Genomic DNA, 13,814 nt, shown 5'->3' on the forward strand with positions numbered 1-13,814 from the left:
AGGAACTGACTCCAGGAAATGGGATGGATGAACTCTAGAGTAGTTCTGGTTAACTGCGCTCGGACGTTCGGCTCAGAAGTTTGTTTAAAACACCGCCGATTTTGCATTAATTGCATGAGAATATCGCTCGCCTTGGGTTATATATAAAGGTTAGAGGTACGGAGGTTCGGAAAGAAATCGAGGCATGAATGAACAATAGACAAGAAGGACAGGAGAGATTTAAAGTGAGAAGAATACTTTCGTCTGCACAAGCAACACAAATAAACGCATCTGAGTTCATTCTAGACCACTTTGTTCGTGTTAATTCAACTCATTTTTCTAGTTTCCCAAAATAGATCAGCCCCTAATTATGCTCTAAAAAGCTCCATAAAAGTTTTTTTCTGTAGAAATTTTCTTCTACAGTCTTTGAAACTACTTTAAATCACATTTCTTTGTCTATTTAGCGTGTTAAATCAGCTGATATCAAATTTTGTTAGTTCACAGACTCGTGTAATTTTCCATTAAACCACATAATGGCGCCAGTCAGCTTATTTCCATGAAGCACATGACGTACCCTTCAACTGAGAACCAGAATGGGCTGAAAAGTGAATCTTGTTGTTTGAGCTGCAGAATCTTTGTTTTATTATTGTTAGGTTCATAGCACCAGTTATACATATTGTGACAAATTGTGATTTTTTTTTTTGTACAGGCAGTACAATAATGAGGAGGACATGTAGTTTTACAATGTTAAAGTACTTGCACTTTGAGTAATCCTATTTATTTCCCTTTAGGAGGGGAAATATGATAGTTTTCACTCCTCCATGCTTATGTGATAGCTGTAGTTAATAATATATTTCCAGACTAAGGATCTTACATAAAAAAATACAACCCCCCCCTCCAAAAAAAATTCAAAAGTTTGTAAAATAAGTTGTAATGCTCTATGTAAAACTAATTTTATACATTTAAAAAAAAACTGTTGAAATGACTTGTCCCTTAATCAGCTACAACAATAACAGAAAATTACATTTTAATGCATCATTATCCAGGTTCTAGAATAATCTAAAATTGACTGGGGCCAGTGCTGTACAGTGGATCGGTGGTTAGCACTGTTGCCTTGCAGCTGGACAATGTCCACTTCACGTCCCGGTCTGGGCCTGGATGGACTTTCTGCATGGAGTTTGCATATTTCCCTGTGTTTTCTCCAGGTGCTCTCCCAGAGTCCAACAACATGCAGAGGTTAATTGATGATTCTAAATTGTCTGTAGGTGTGAATGTTAGTGTGCTTGTCTGTCTCTGTGTGTAGCCCTGTGACAGACTGTGCCTTCACCCTAAGTCAGCTGGGATAGACTCCAGCCCCCCCGCAACCCTAATGAGGATTAAGCGGTGTATAGATAATGGATAGATGGGGCCAATAGACATAGAGTTTTTCAACTTTATTTGAAGTATATTGTGCTGCCAGTGATTCTGTACTCAACAACCTGAGTACATTTTACACCACTGGGATGACTGTGTACTCTTTGTAGAGCCCAATTTGACTTTTAGACCATGGAAGAGAGGATATTATGACCGATCCTCACCGTTTCATAGCCTTTAAAAGGAATTTGAAGGTCAAGATTTGACTTGAGGTTGGAGTAAGAGTGAGGTTTGGGGTTGTGATGTTGTGATGGATGAACAGCTGCTAGTTAGTGTTTTTTAAATATGCTAGAAGACTCGTCATGAGCTAAATATGCTGTCAACTCCATGGATGTCCATCTTGAAACTGCAGTATACCAATTACGCTCTCAAAAACACACTGTAACCGATTTTTGTTATTTGAACAGTAGATTATCCTAAATAGCAAAAGATTATGGGAAACTATATGCTCATCACTGTAATTTTTCTCTGCTGTTAATCCATTTGCAGTAATAACCCTGCTTGTGAAAAATTGACCAATGGCAAGTTTTCAGGTTTTTAGCTGTTTAGTTGAAATGTGGGCAAAATGGGGAAAAGAAGCAGTGAAGATCAAACAAATAGATATGTATGTTATTTTCATTATTTACATTTTCAAATGAATTCTCTCCTTGCCAAGGTGACTTGCTTGTCTCCACTGTTTTAAAAAAAATACCAGTTAACCATTCCCTGTGAATAACAGAACTTTGATAACCTCTTGCACGGACTAGTAAAGGTTATTAGCTAGTTGGAGTCTTTAGTCATGTTACCTGCAAACTAATTTGATTGACTTGAGTAAAGTGACAAGTGCAGATTTTTTTAAAACAGTATTTTCATATTTTCAGCCACGCCGTTTCTTTTTATTGTGACATTTGAAGATTCATGTAACAAACCTCACGAACCAATCCTCCCAGCTTGCAGGGTGGGGGCTTTCTTTATCGTTTATGGTCTAAATTACATGAGTAATACAGCTTGCTATTGTGTAGCACTACACAGAGCAGCTTTACAGAGTTTGACCAGAGTTTTTGGTGAGCTGGTGTGCTGAGCTGCAGCAAGCAAGAAGGGGTGAATGGAGAGAGAGGCAGGGAGTTAATTGATCTGCACATTTTAGAGCAAGCAAAGGTGAAGGGTTACATGTATGCCATTTTAATGTGTGAAGACATAATTTCCATTTTGGAAAAAAAAAACTAAATATATAACATAGAGATCAGTTTTTAGGAGTGAAAACAACAACAGCACAGGGAGGGAATGCATTATGTTAATATTCTCTCACGGATAGCGATAAAAACATGACTATGTATTAGCTAAATAAAGTCATTTAGGTGCAAACAGAACAAATAGACTTTAATCCTACTGCCAGCTAAAATAACCCACTGTGGTATTTCACTATTTTGTCTGAAATAAACACAGCACAAGGTTTTCTGATTGCTCATGCACAGGGGCGGATCTACTGGGGTGGCATAGGGTGGCAACTGCCACCCCTAGAAGATGCCTTGCCACCCCGGCTGCCACCCCAATTCTGAACGTTCTAATTCAAAAATATGTATATGAAAGGTTGTGGCCGGCCGTAAAGAGCGAAAGTCCAGGAAAGACGAATAACGAGTGAAACTGCGATGTCCGAGTGCTTTCGAATGCACCATGTGACGTCACGTCCTGTACAGTCTATGCTGCTACAGATACGAGGCGACACGACCCACCTGAGGGGGCTGCTCTTAGACCTCACTCATGTGGATGACCCTGGACTTCGGTGTGGCCGGCAAAACGTGACAGTAAGACACTAGTTAGACTGGGTTAGACTACATGGTAATATAACTGTACACAATGTATTAAATGCTAATAGTGTCTAAATTCACATAAAGTGTTTGCTTGCGAGACGAGCCACGGTTTGCGGTGAGTCTGGGCCTTGCTAATTTTTACTTATGTAGCTAGCTAATGTTAGAGAACAGCTACAGAAGGATGGTGGGGGGTCGTCTGTGGAAGTTTTTCTCTCGTTTTCTGATAATTACAACCTGTGGTTCTGACAACAGACTGTAAGTCAAAAGAAATCACAAATTCACTAAGACTTTACATGACATTAAAGTGTAACCAAACCCCCAGTCACACCAGGTTTTCATGCACTGTTTGAAAACTACATCCTGCTTGTTTAATGCTGTTTTTTATAATTTTGGTGTCAAGGTCATAACAACACCAACACTGATGTGTTTCATCATAGTACAGTCATATAATTTAGTTTACAGCTGAAAAAACGTTTACATGTTAAGTATCTCTTTAAAGGTTTAAATTGTACACATCGCATTGTATCATAGTTAATAATGAAGATTGTCAAAGGAAAAAACATAGTTCAGTCAGTGTGATTCTTGTAGGAGACGGTAAACAATGAAGAGGAAGGGAACCACCAGCAGCTTTTCCCAGCCTAAAAGAAGAGAGGAGGAAGAGCATCCCAGAGAGGAGATGGAGGAGGAAGAGTTGAGAGAAAGAAATGAAGGCATGCAGAGCTCAGACAGCGAAAGGTAAATCAGACTATCTCTGGTCCAGCTGGTCCACATGCTATGAATATTGTGTTAGTATAATATATCTGAGTAAGAGGTACACCTGTCGCAATAATTACCTTTTTGGACAAATTATTATCTGATGTAGTTAATCTTTTAATTTTAAGAGGATAAGTAGATCCTTAATTCTTAAGAATATCCAAATATTGGAATTATAGAATTATTGTAAGACATGTCTCAAATAAAGAGCATCAAAATCTAAAACCACAAATCTAAGACAATAAATAAAATGATCTGGACTCTGACTCTGTTCTAGATGAATTGATAATGTAATCATTGTGGCAGGCCGAACATAAGCATAGATCACACAAATGCAGATTTTGCAAAACAGTGCATAAGAGAGACATTGTCTAGTCTTAAACTAATTTATTGCTAAATTTAAGAAACATTTTTAACATATCTAGCATTTGGTTTCTTCAAAGTGTATAGGGTTGACTTTATTTCAGTTTAAATCTTTTCCTCTTTCTGCTAGACATATCAAATCACATATTGTGATTGGCAGCTAATAAGAACAACTCATGTTTAGGATTGGCTGAAAAATGCAAATGATATTTACTTATTTAACATACTTATTTCAGCAGTATTTGTGTCAATTTGATAACACCTGCTGGTTGGTTTCATCCAAATCCGTCATTCCATTGTCTCCTTGGCAGAGTGTATATATATATATATATATATATATATATATATATATATATATATATATATATATATATATATATATATATATATATATATTTGCCACCCTATTAATTTTTCTCTAGATCTGCCCCGGCTCATGCAACCTGTGCAGCAAGAGCTCACCTTCTTTTTGTGTTTATTGGATAGTCTGTGGTCTGTCTAGTTTTGTTTTTTTCTTTTCCCTGTCAAGGCCCAGACAGCAGGCTGGCCGTGCACAGGCTTTGTTTGCAGATGTGTGGTCATAGTGAATCTGAACAAGCCCAAGATGTTGCTCTAATTCAGATTCACTGTCTCTCATTGGGAGAAATCATGCGAGGCCTTGAGGCAATACAATGGGTAGAAAAATGCATTCTTACTAAACAAGCCTTTCTCCTCTGGAATATGCAAACAGAATATAAGGTGGCTGGCGGCTTAGATTTATTATCTTAAATCAATTTCAGCATAAGCCAGGCTGCACACCGCTACGAGCATTAAACCCAGTGGCCTTCTCATGTCAACAAGAAATTGAAACTGTGATTCATTGCAAATCAAAGAATTTTATTCAAATGCAGTTGCAGCATGATAACAGAAATTCAAAAACAGTTTTACTGCTCATACAGCACCGGAACGAATGTTGTAACATAATCTGCACCAATCCAGCTGTTTGTGGCCACTCTTCCGGTTCCACATTTGTCAGATTAAAGTTTGTACTGACAAATCAGCTCCTCGCAGTCATTCCCAATCATCACCGTGCCATCCTTAGCTGTCATTGTGTAGCTTAATAAAAGAGTTAGGAGGCTGGGTCTGTCTACCCTGCTGCTGCACACACCAGACCTTTATAAAAAGCCCGGTAAATTGACAGTGAATCATCCTGACAGATCAGCGTCTTGCTCTTTTCTTTGGTCATTACATGCGCAGATGAATGGCGAGGAGGGGAGTGAGGATAGCCGACAGAGAGTAATGGAACTGTTGCTATTCAGGAGATGTGTTACGCCTTCCTGTGTGTTCCTCTCCTCTGCTACAATTATCAGTGAAAACTAATTGCCAGTTTCAACTTCAATCAATTCCTCGCTGCTGGACACACGATATCATCCACTGCTGTATTTTACGACTGATTCAGTCCTGAGTGTACATCAGTGAACTCAATGAAGCAGATATGGATACTAATGCAGAGATAAGATGGAACATCAAATAATGAGAATTTAGGGAATAAAAAAATCTTTTTTTGGATTGCTTTCATCGGTAAGATGAAAGCGAACCGAAAGAAATAGAAATCGAAGAAATAATCAAAATCTTGTAAAACAGTGTTCTATTACAAGTAAAAGTCGTGTTTGAAAAAGCCTACTTCAGTAAAAATATGTAAGTAATAACAGCTAAATATAGTTAAAATATTAAAGGTACTTGTTTTGTCCCTGTCACTTCATATACAGGGACAACAGATAAATCTAAGGGTTCATCAGATGATTAATGGTACAGAAAATGGAAGTTGTGATAAAGAAATCGGTTATCAGTTTTTGGACTCTTTTTCTAATCAGTGATTTTTGCTGAGATATTGGATCTTGTGATAAATTACTGAAAAGAAGCCATGTGGGAAGTTTAGAGGATAAAGTCACTGTTTAGTGGAGCTGTTTACAACTGATAGACATCTAAAATGTACCTAACAACACACTGCTCAAAAGGCTGGAAACCACAGATTTAATCTTAAACTATGTGCTGTGTTTCTAAAGCTGGGTATATTATCCATTGTGTAAAAATCACTGCAACATTTCTGCTCCATGATGTGTAACATGCTTGAAGTACATAATAGTTGTTTATTTAGACAACACATTTGCAATTTTTTTTTTAGCCGGTTAAGCTTAAAGTACAATCTACTGCACTGTAATTGCTTTGTTATATGCAGAAAACATCTTCCACTTGAGAGAGAAAGACTCTTTCAATAGCTTCCTCTCTCACCAGGGAGTGAGACGCTTATCACCAAATTTGTGCATTACTCTTCTAAGGATTCTGTATCTGTCAACTGTATTAAGATAGCTTGGGAAAGGGAAATCACTGCTGTGCTGCTTGATAAAATATGGAGGACTGCACTGTGACACATTCATAGTTCCTCAATAAACAGCAGATACAGGTTAATTCAGTTCAAAGAGATTCTCCAGTTTTATTATTCACAGGTCCGGCTATATAAACTTCACCCCTCTGTCACTCCAATCTGGGATAAATGGAAATGAAAAGATGGTACATTGTTATATTTATTTTGGATCTGTCCACTAATTTATTCATTGTTGTCATTTGTTTTTTCCTGTTTTGTACGGTTTGCCATAAGACTCTCTCTCCCGACAGACTTGGCTCTCTTTGGATGCTCAGAGGAGTACTTTTTTAAAACTTTTGGATAGTTTTTCTTCGGAGCTGCTGTAACGGTGAACTTTCCCCGCTGTGGGATCAATAAAGTTTATCCTTATCCTTAAGTCTCCCTTCACATATTCAAACAGCTCTATTGATGGACTTGATAAGAGCCGAAAAAAAAATCTCAAATACTGGAAGATACAAAGTCTGGTTGCGCAAACTTGTTGTGATTATTCACAGGAAGACACTGATTTAATAATTTAAAATGTCAACATTAATGGGAAGAGTATTGGAGTCCCTATTTCCTGGATATTCAGACTGATTTTGGATGCTACGTACTGCTGTGAGCTGTTCATTGATTTCTGGGCACTTTCGATGTTGTTATCAAAATATGACAATAAAATTAATATATTAAAAAGTAAATAAACCTTTAAAGTAAAAGTAAATGAGTAGAAAGTACAATACTTCCCTCTAAAATACTCCAAGTTCACTCCAAGCACCGTACTTGAGTAAATGTACTTGATTACTTTCCACCATTTGTTTTTATCTAGGAAAACCTTGAAGATAAAACATACAGACAGGTGTATCGTCACAGGTTAGAATGATACAGCTAATGACACGATACATTCATTTGACAGCTTAGTTTCCTTCAGAAAAAAGAAAGTACTGACAGCTTACAAATCACACCCGTTAGTTTTTTCTTTCACATGAATAAATAATGGAATGGAATGGAAAGTGTTAAATCACCCTGACCGCGCTTTCCTAAATGAATAACTGTAACCTTTGCCTGTAGAAAAACAGACCATGGTACCTTCTACCCCATCTCCCTTTAACTTCTCACATGTGATGGCTCTGTGGGGTTGAAAACAGATGTCTGAAAATCCTTTGTCAGACTCTGTGATATTTTTAGCAACACTGGTTAGTGATTCCAGCGCTTTGGTCTAGACTGAACAATCATCAGATAGACTGCCATGACATTTAGAGCTGATATTCATGGTCCCAAGGGGAAGAACTTGACAGATTTGGGGGATTCTGTGATTTTCCCTGGTCAACCATAAGCAGGTCAAGATTTTTGACTTATCCAATAAAATGTAACTTCTTTTAATTGGAGTGCTAGCAAGGGTTTTGGTTTCTGGAGAATGCATCTCTTTGACTTTGCAAGACAATTGCCTAATCTCATCGATGGATTGGCACATAGTTTTGTACATTGCATTACTGTTGTGACGTTCATATTCTCTGAATGATGATTCTTAGTGGGTTGTGGTGCCATCAGCAGGCCAAAATTTATCCACTATTTTAGTTTCTCACAGCAAAAGATTCCTGGGTTTTGACCCTGATGGTTACTTAGAACATTGTGGCGTTCGAATGTTTTCCTCTGTGACTGAATAGGGTTTCTCTGGATGCTCTGGCTACTGCACACAGTCCAAGTTCATGTATGTTAAGTTGATTAAGGTGATTCTAAGTTTGCTGTTAGTGCGTGAGTACATACCTGTTTTGCTGTCTGTCTGCCTGTGTTTGCCCTGTGATGGACCTGTGAGCTGTCAATGGTTTACCCTGCCTCTCATCTAATGTCAGCTTGGATAGGTTCCAGCCCACCATAACTGTATAGTGGATAAAACTGGTCTGCAAAAGGAACGACATTTCAAACAGTCTCTGCAGTATTTTGGATTAGTGATGGTGTCACATAGATCCATCTCCACAGTACTGGAGAATGGTCTGACTGCACCATATCATTCTACCGGTGAAGGAAAAGAACACCCTGGCTTGTTTGTATTTCTTTAAACCAATCACAGTCTTGTACTGTGCTAAACCCAAGGCACACTAATGGTACCCCTACAAAAAGTGAGGAGGATAAGTTAAGATAAGATAATCCTTGTTTTTATGGAATTTTTGCAGACATTCATGTCATTTTCATCCTGTACATTTCTGCAGTTACTGTAGCAAAGGGAATTTTGATAGTAGAATGGGAGGAGACAGACGACAGACACAGCAGACTTATACCCACAGTCTCCATCTAGCGAGTCAGGCTGGGTGATTAGCGAATGTTAGCGTGCTAATGTGCTAAACTAAGACAAATATTGTGGTAAATATTTTACAGTATATAAGATATTGTTGCTGAGAGCATGCTAGATTGCCAATGTTAGCATTTAGCTCAAACCACTAGGATGGCTCTTGAGTCTTAGCCTTGTTTTTCTGCAGTTTATTATGCTGTTATCTCAGCTCTCCACGTCCTTAGAAAACCAACTGCTTTCACCTCATCTACGAGGAATACATTTCATTCATGGGAGAACTGAATTCGGAATTATGTGCTCTCTAGTATAAAATCTGTTTGTCGTAGGATCAAAAACAGATGGAACTTCATATCCCTGAACGTCCCTGTGTTGCAGCTCTCCCACATAAAGAAGTCTCAGCCTATAGTAGAAACTTCTTGTGACATGTCATATCATGCAAAATTAATCTGCAAGATATAGTACTGCTTCTTCTTCTGGTGCAACATTACGTGGAAATAGTGTAGTTCGATGTGTCTGTATTGTGTGGGTGTGTTTGAATGGGACGGCATAAGAATCTCTGTCACTCAATCAGTCTGTCTCACATCGGCAGTAAATTTCCAGCGCAGAAAGCAATGTGTGTCTATCAGTGCTGCCTGGTTAGTAAAGATGTCAGCGCTACATGAACTATGGGCTCTGGAATCCACAGCTTTGCATGTTGTTTGATGAAATATGCATGACACTGGCTGAGCGGTAGATCCTCAGAAGTGACTGATATATATACTAGTGTGTATATATATGCACTGTATAAGTTGAACTCTGGCAAGCTGATGGCAGAAGGGTGACGTGACATCACACTACACTTACAAAGGCTCTGACAGTACTGCTGAGCAAACAGACACATAATACAGCTGCACTCACTGTCTTACTCTTTTCTCTTTATACGGTTCGGTTATATCTAAACAATGATCACTTCTCTTCGTTTTCTCTTTTCACATCTCATCTGTAAACAAACTGTCAAATCTGCTTCTGAAATCAGGCACCATATCTAATCAGAGCGTTGCCTGCATCCCCATGTGGTCTTCTTACCATGTGTCTCCCAGCCCTAGTATAGCCTAGGGACCACTCCCTGACTGACGCTATTGATCTCAGCAGGCTTGGAGCAGTGCCATGAAAGTGCACATTGGCAGCTGATGACAGCTTTATTAGAAAAGGAGGACAAGGTGGATCAGCAAGTTTCCTCATATCAAAAGGCCCAAAGGGGATGAACTATGGACAGAGCTCATTGCATTTGTTTGGGGATCAATTGAGCGGCTGGATTTTTGAAGATGATCAATTTGTTTTGTCCAGTGGGGAAAAGCACTACAGCCACAGGTAAATCACAGAAGGAAAGCCCTCTGTTGAGCATTTATATGACACTGTACTTAGTAGAAATTCCACAACTGTCAAACTGAAACTGCTATGATTTAATTCAGCCTTCAAACTTGGCTACCTTTTGTTCCTTTGTCTTTCTTATTCCAGGGGCCTGCTACTCTTTCCAGTGTGATTTATGGTTGTGTATATGTTGATGAGATGGTGGGGTGGGAATGGCTGCACAAACCTAATTTTACTTTAATCTTTAGATCCTGTGAGAAAGATTAGTATTTGCTTTTGCCATTGACTTTCATTTGTTTTGTACACGTGGGAAATGCCTGCTTTGCCACCTCTTGGACTGTGAAAACACATAAGAGAGGTTATGGGTTTTTCAAATAACAATCCAGCCAATGTTTCTGCTGCAGGAAATCCGATTTTCAATTTATTCTGTGACCATGGCAATCCAGGACTTCTGTCACAAGATCGGCACAATAGAAGCTGGTTTGCAGGAGACAGAAAGAAATCTTCTTGTATTATATCAAAATGCAACTTGTGGCTTGTGAGCCGAGGTCAAGGCCTTCTGACATCTGGCTTCAGTGTAGTCTGGACAAGTGTTAATTAAGATACAAACTGATCTGCTGGCAGGATGTGAAGCAGGTGGCGCAAGGCTGAGCTGTAAACGATTCCACCCTGATGATGAATGCCCTGCCACATACATGAGAGGTAGGGCCGTGTGTTGTGCTGTGTTGAAAATGTGGATATTACACCTTGACCCAGTGCACCAATAAATATTCATTATGCTGCCTTCCACGGAGAGGCAGCGTGTGCAGACACATCAGCAGTGTTTATGTAGGAAATGGTTTACCATGACTGAGAATGCAATTAGAGAAGGGGACACCGCAAACATAATGAGGCTAATTCACTAAAGGGCAGATGTTTCTGTACTTTGCATGAGTATTAACACTGAGTTTGGTGAAACATGCTTATAGTGATGCTTGGGGGTGAGCGATGCATGTTAAGTGTACAGAATTTAGCTCTTAATCAGCCTGACCTTATCCTTCAGCAGTCACTTTGTGACAGCTATTGGTGTGTGGGAGCTTGAGCATGGCTAATGTAGATCCATGTTTTTCCACACAACTGGTTCTGAGCAACATTCCTGATCTTTGCTACGATTCAACCACTAGGGTCAGCTGGGTGTAACAATAACAACCAGATGTAATTGGTTTGATAAAGCAATTTATTGCTCAGTGACAGAAATGACACAAAAGTGGTCAAACAAAGGAAAAGAGGGCTGGTGGATGTTGCTAAATCAAAGAACCAAATAAAACTAACGGCTAGCAGAGTTCTTAAACTAGCTAAGCACAAACAAAACAACTAAACTCCTCAGCCAAACCTAAACACAGTAGCAACACCCACCACACGCAACAGAGACTAATACAAATGAGTGCCAAGTACACATAATTAACTAAATAAAACTGTTGCCTCAAAGCGCATATTTTCTAACAAGACATAACATAAAAAGACACAAGTCACAAGTAGCTTCTCACCAAGTTAGCAGTCTGCTAACAGGAGCTACAGCCTTCACTAAGACTGGTAACTCCTCACCAAATTAGCAGCCACTAACAGAAGCTATATCCCGAGCAGCCACCCCTCAGTGGCTACGGAATCTACAGACCACACAGAACGCAAACGAAACACACAGACACAAGAGGCACCAGGTCACACTAAATCCCAGCCGCCCCGACTGAATGTTTGGTTTAGCCAGCTGTGATCACTACAGTCTCCACAAACCACCCCAACATACAGAGGCTGTACAAAGTCCAATACTAACTACATGACTAGCAGAGGATGTTACAATCTCTAACTTTATAAAGTAATCAAAGACAGATGTAATTGCACCGTGTTTAATGTGGCAACAGTGTGACAAGTTTAAAAGGAAAGTTTGACACCAAGCAGAGTGGTCCTTGATTAAGTCTCAACTCTGATTTTTCCTATGATTAAATTTTTATCCTGCTGGTCAAAATGTTTATTCCTTTCCTTGGTTGTGTGGTAAGAACTGTTAAAAACAGACAGACGCACACAGTGGTTGGTATCAGTGTCTCTGACCATGGTGCTGAAACGAAAAGGCAGCCGCTCTAATCAGACTGTTTTCTGTCCACAACTGTCATTGCTAGTGCTATTTTATGCAAACTTACCATGATGATGAAGTTTTATGAACAACTGCAAGATGCTGAATTGCTATCAAAACCACTGCAGCAGTAAATTAAAGTGCGGCTAAAATAATCTGCGATTGCCAGTGGGTGAAAATCACAAGGAAAATAGGGAGCTGTGAAGTAAAAGAGTTTATTATATTTTCAGAAAAATATCACTTTTTACTAGACCTCAGACATATTAAATCTGAAAGTGCTAATATATCTTGGATATTTGTCAGCCCTAGAAGCGGGGAAATTTTTTTGCAAATGAAAGAAGGGGAAATGACTATAGGAATTTCTACACATAAACCACTAGAAGGTACTGAGAGAGAGAGAGTTATATGGAAACTGTTATCTGGCATCTTATATGTGCCGTCAGTGCCCCAGAAGTGAACTGTCTTTCTCAGATGTTTTTGGAATCTTGATGTAAGATTGGGGTGAGCTAGGCTGTCTCACCATTTTTGTGTACACCAGAGTATGATTGGTTGGTTGCTTGGATGTATTACGCAGTGTGGAAGCATTTGTCTTCACTGTATGCCTCCACTCATTTCTTTTGGTTTACCTTTGGTTTGTGAGCTATCTGTGTGTATGTGTATTTTTTTCCTTTATTTTTTCTCTTTAAAATATACATACTTACCTCCAGATTGAATAGAATTGCACACACCCACACAACACACCTTCACACAATTGCAAGTAAAACCACCAGTACAATAGTTTCAATTTAACCCTTATATAAACAACTATATAAATGCTGCATTTTCTTCAATTCCATACTTATTTTCCACATAGGAGAATAAGTGTCTGTTGTTCCAACACACAGCATCTCTACAACAGAATGGGCATTGCAACACAACCAAGTATGAATATGAGAAAGGATAATGAGCAGATCTAGAGTGGAGTCTTGTATCTTGTAGTGTCACACATCTGCGATCAGTGCATGAAGTTGTCCATGCTACTTGTGGGAAGATGTCCCACTCTGCCTGAAGGGTTTTGGTGAATTGGCAGACATTCTGGGGGACAGGGTCATGTTGTTAGACATCCAGACCATCATATGGCAGATCGTCTGTCAGACCATTCTGTCTGAAATGATTTCTTAGATAACAAATGGTGGAGTTGTGGACATTTGAGTGTCTGTCCATGGCCTAAACTGACAAACAGCATCCAACAGCCTGTTGTCGTCTTTCTCTTGTCATCTGTAACATCAAGTCATTTGAATAAAGCTACATTTTAAGGTGGGCTTTTGTAGTCGACGGAGTGTCTGTGTACTGGTCATGACACAGAACAACAGAGACTAGATTGTTGTCTTTCCTATCAGTCAGCCCACT

This window comes from Amphiprion ocellaris, chromosome 15 (genome assembly GCF_022539595.1).
Source record: "Amphiprion ocellaris isolate individual 3 ecotype Okinawa chromosome 15, ASM2253959v1, whole genome shotgun sequence".
NCBI lineage: Eukaryota > Metazoa > Chordata > Actinopteri > Pomacentridae > Amphiprion > Amphiprion ocellaris.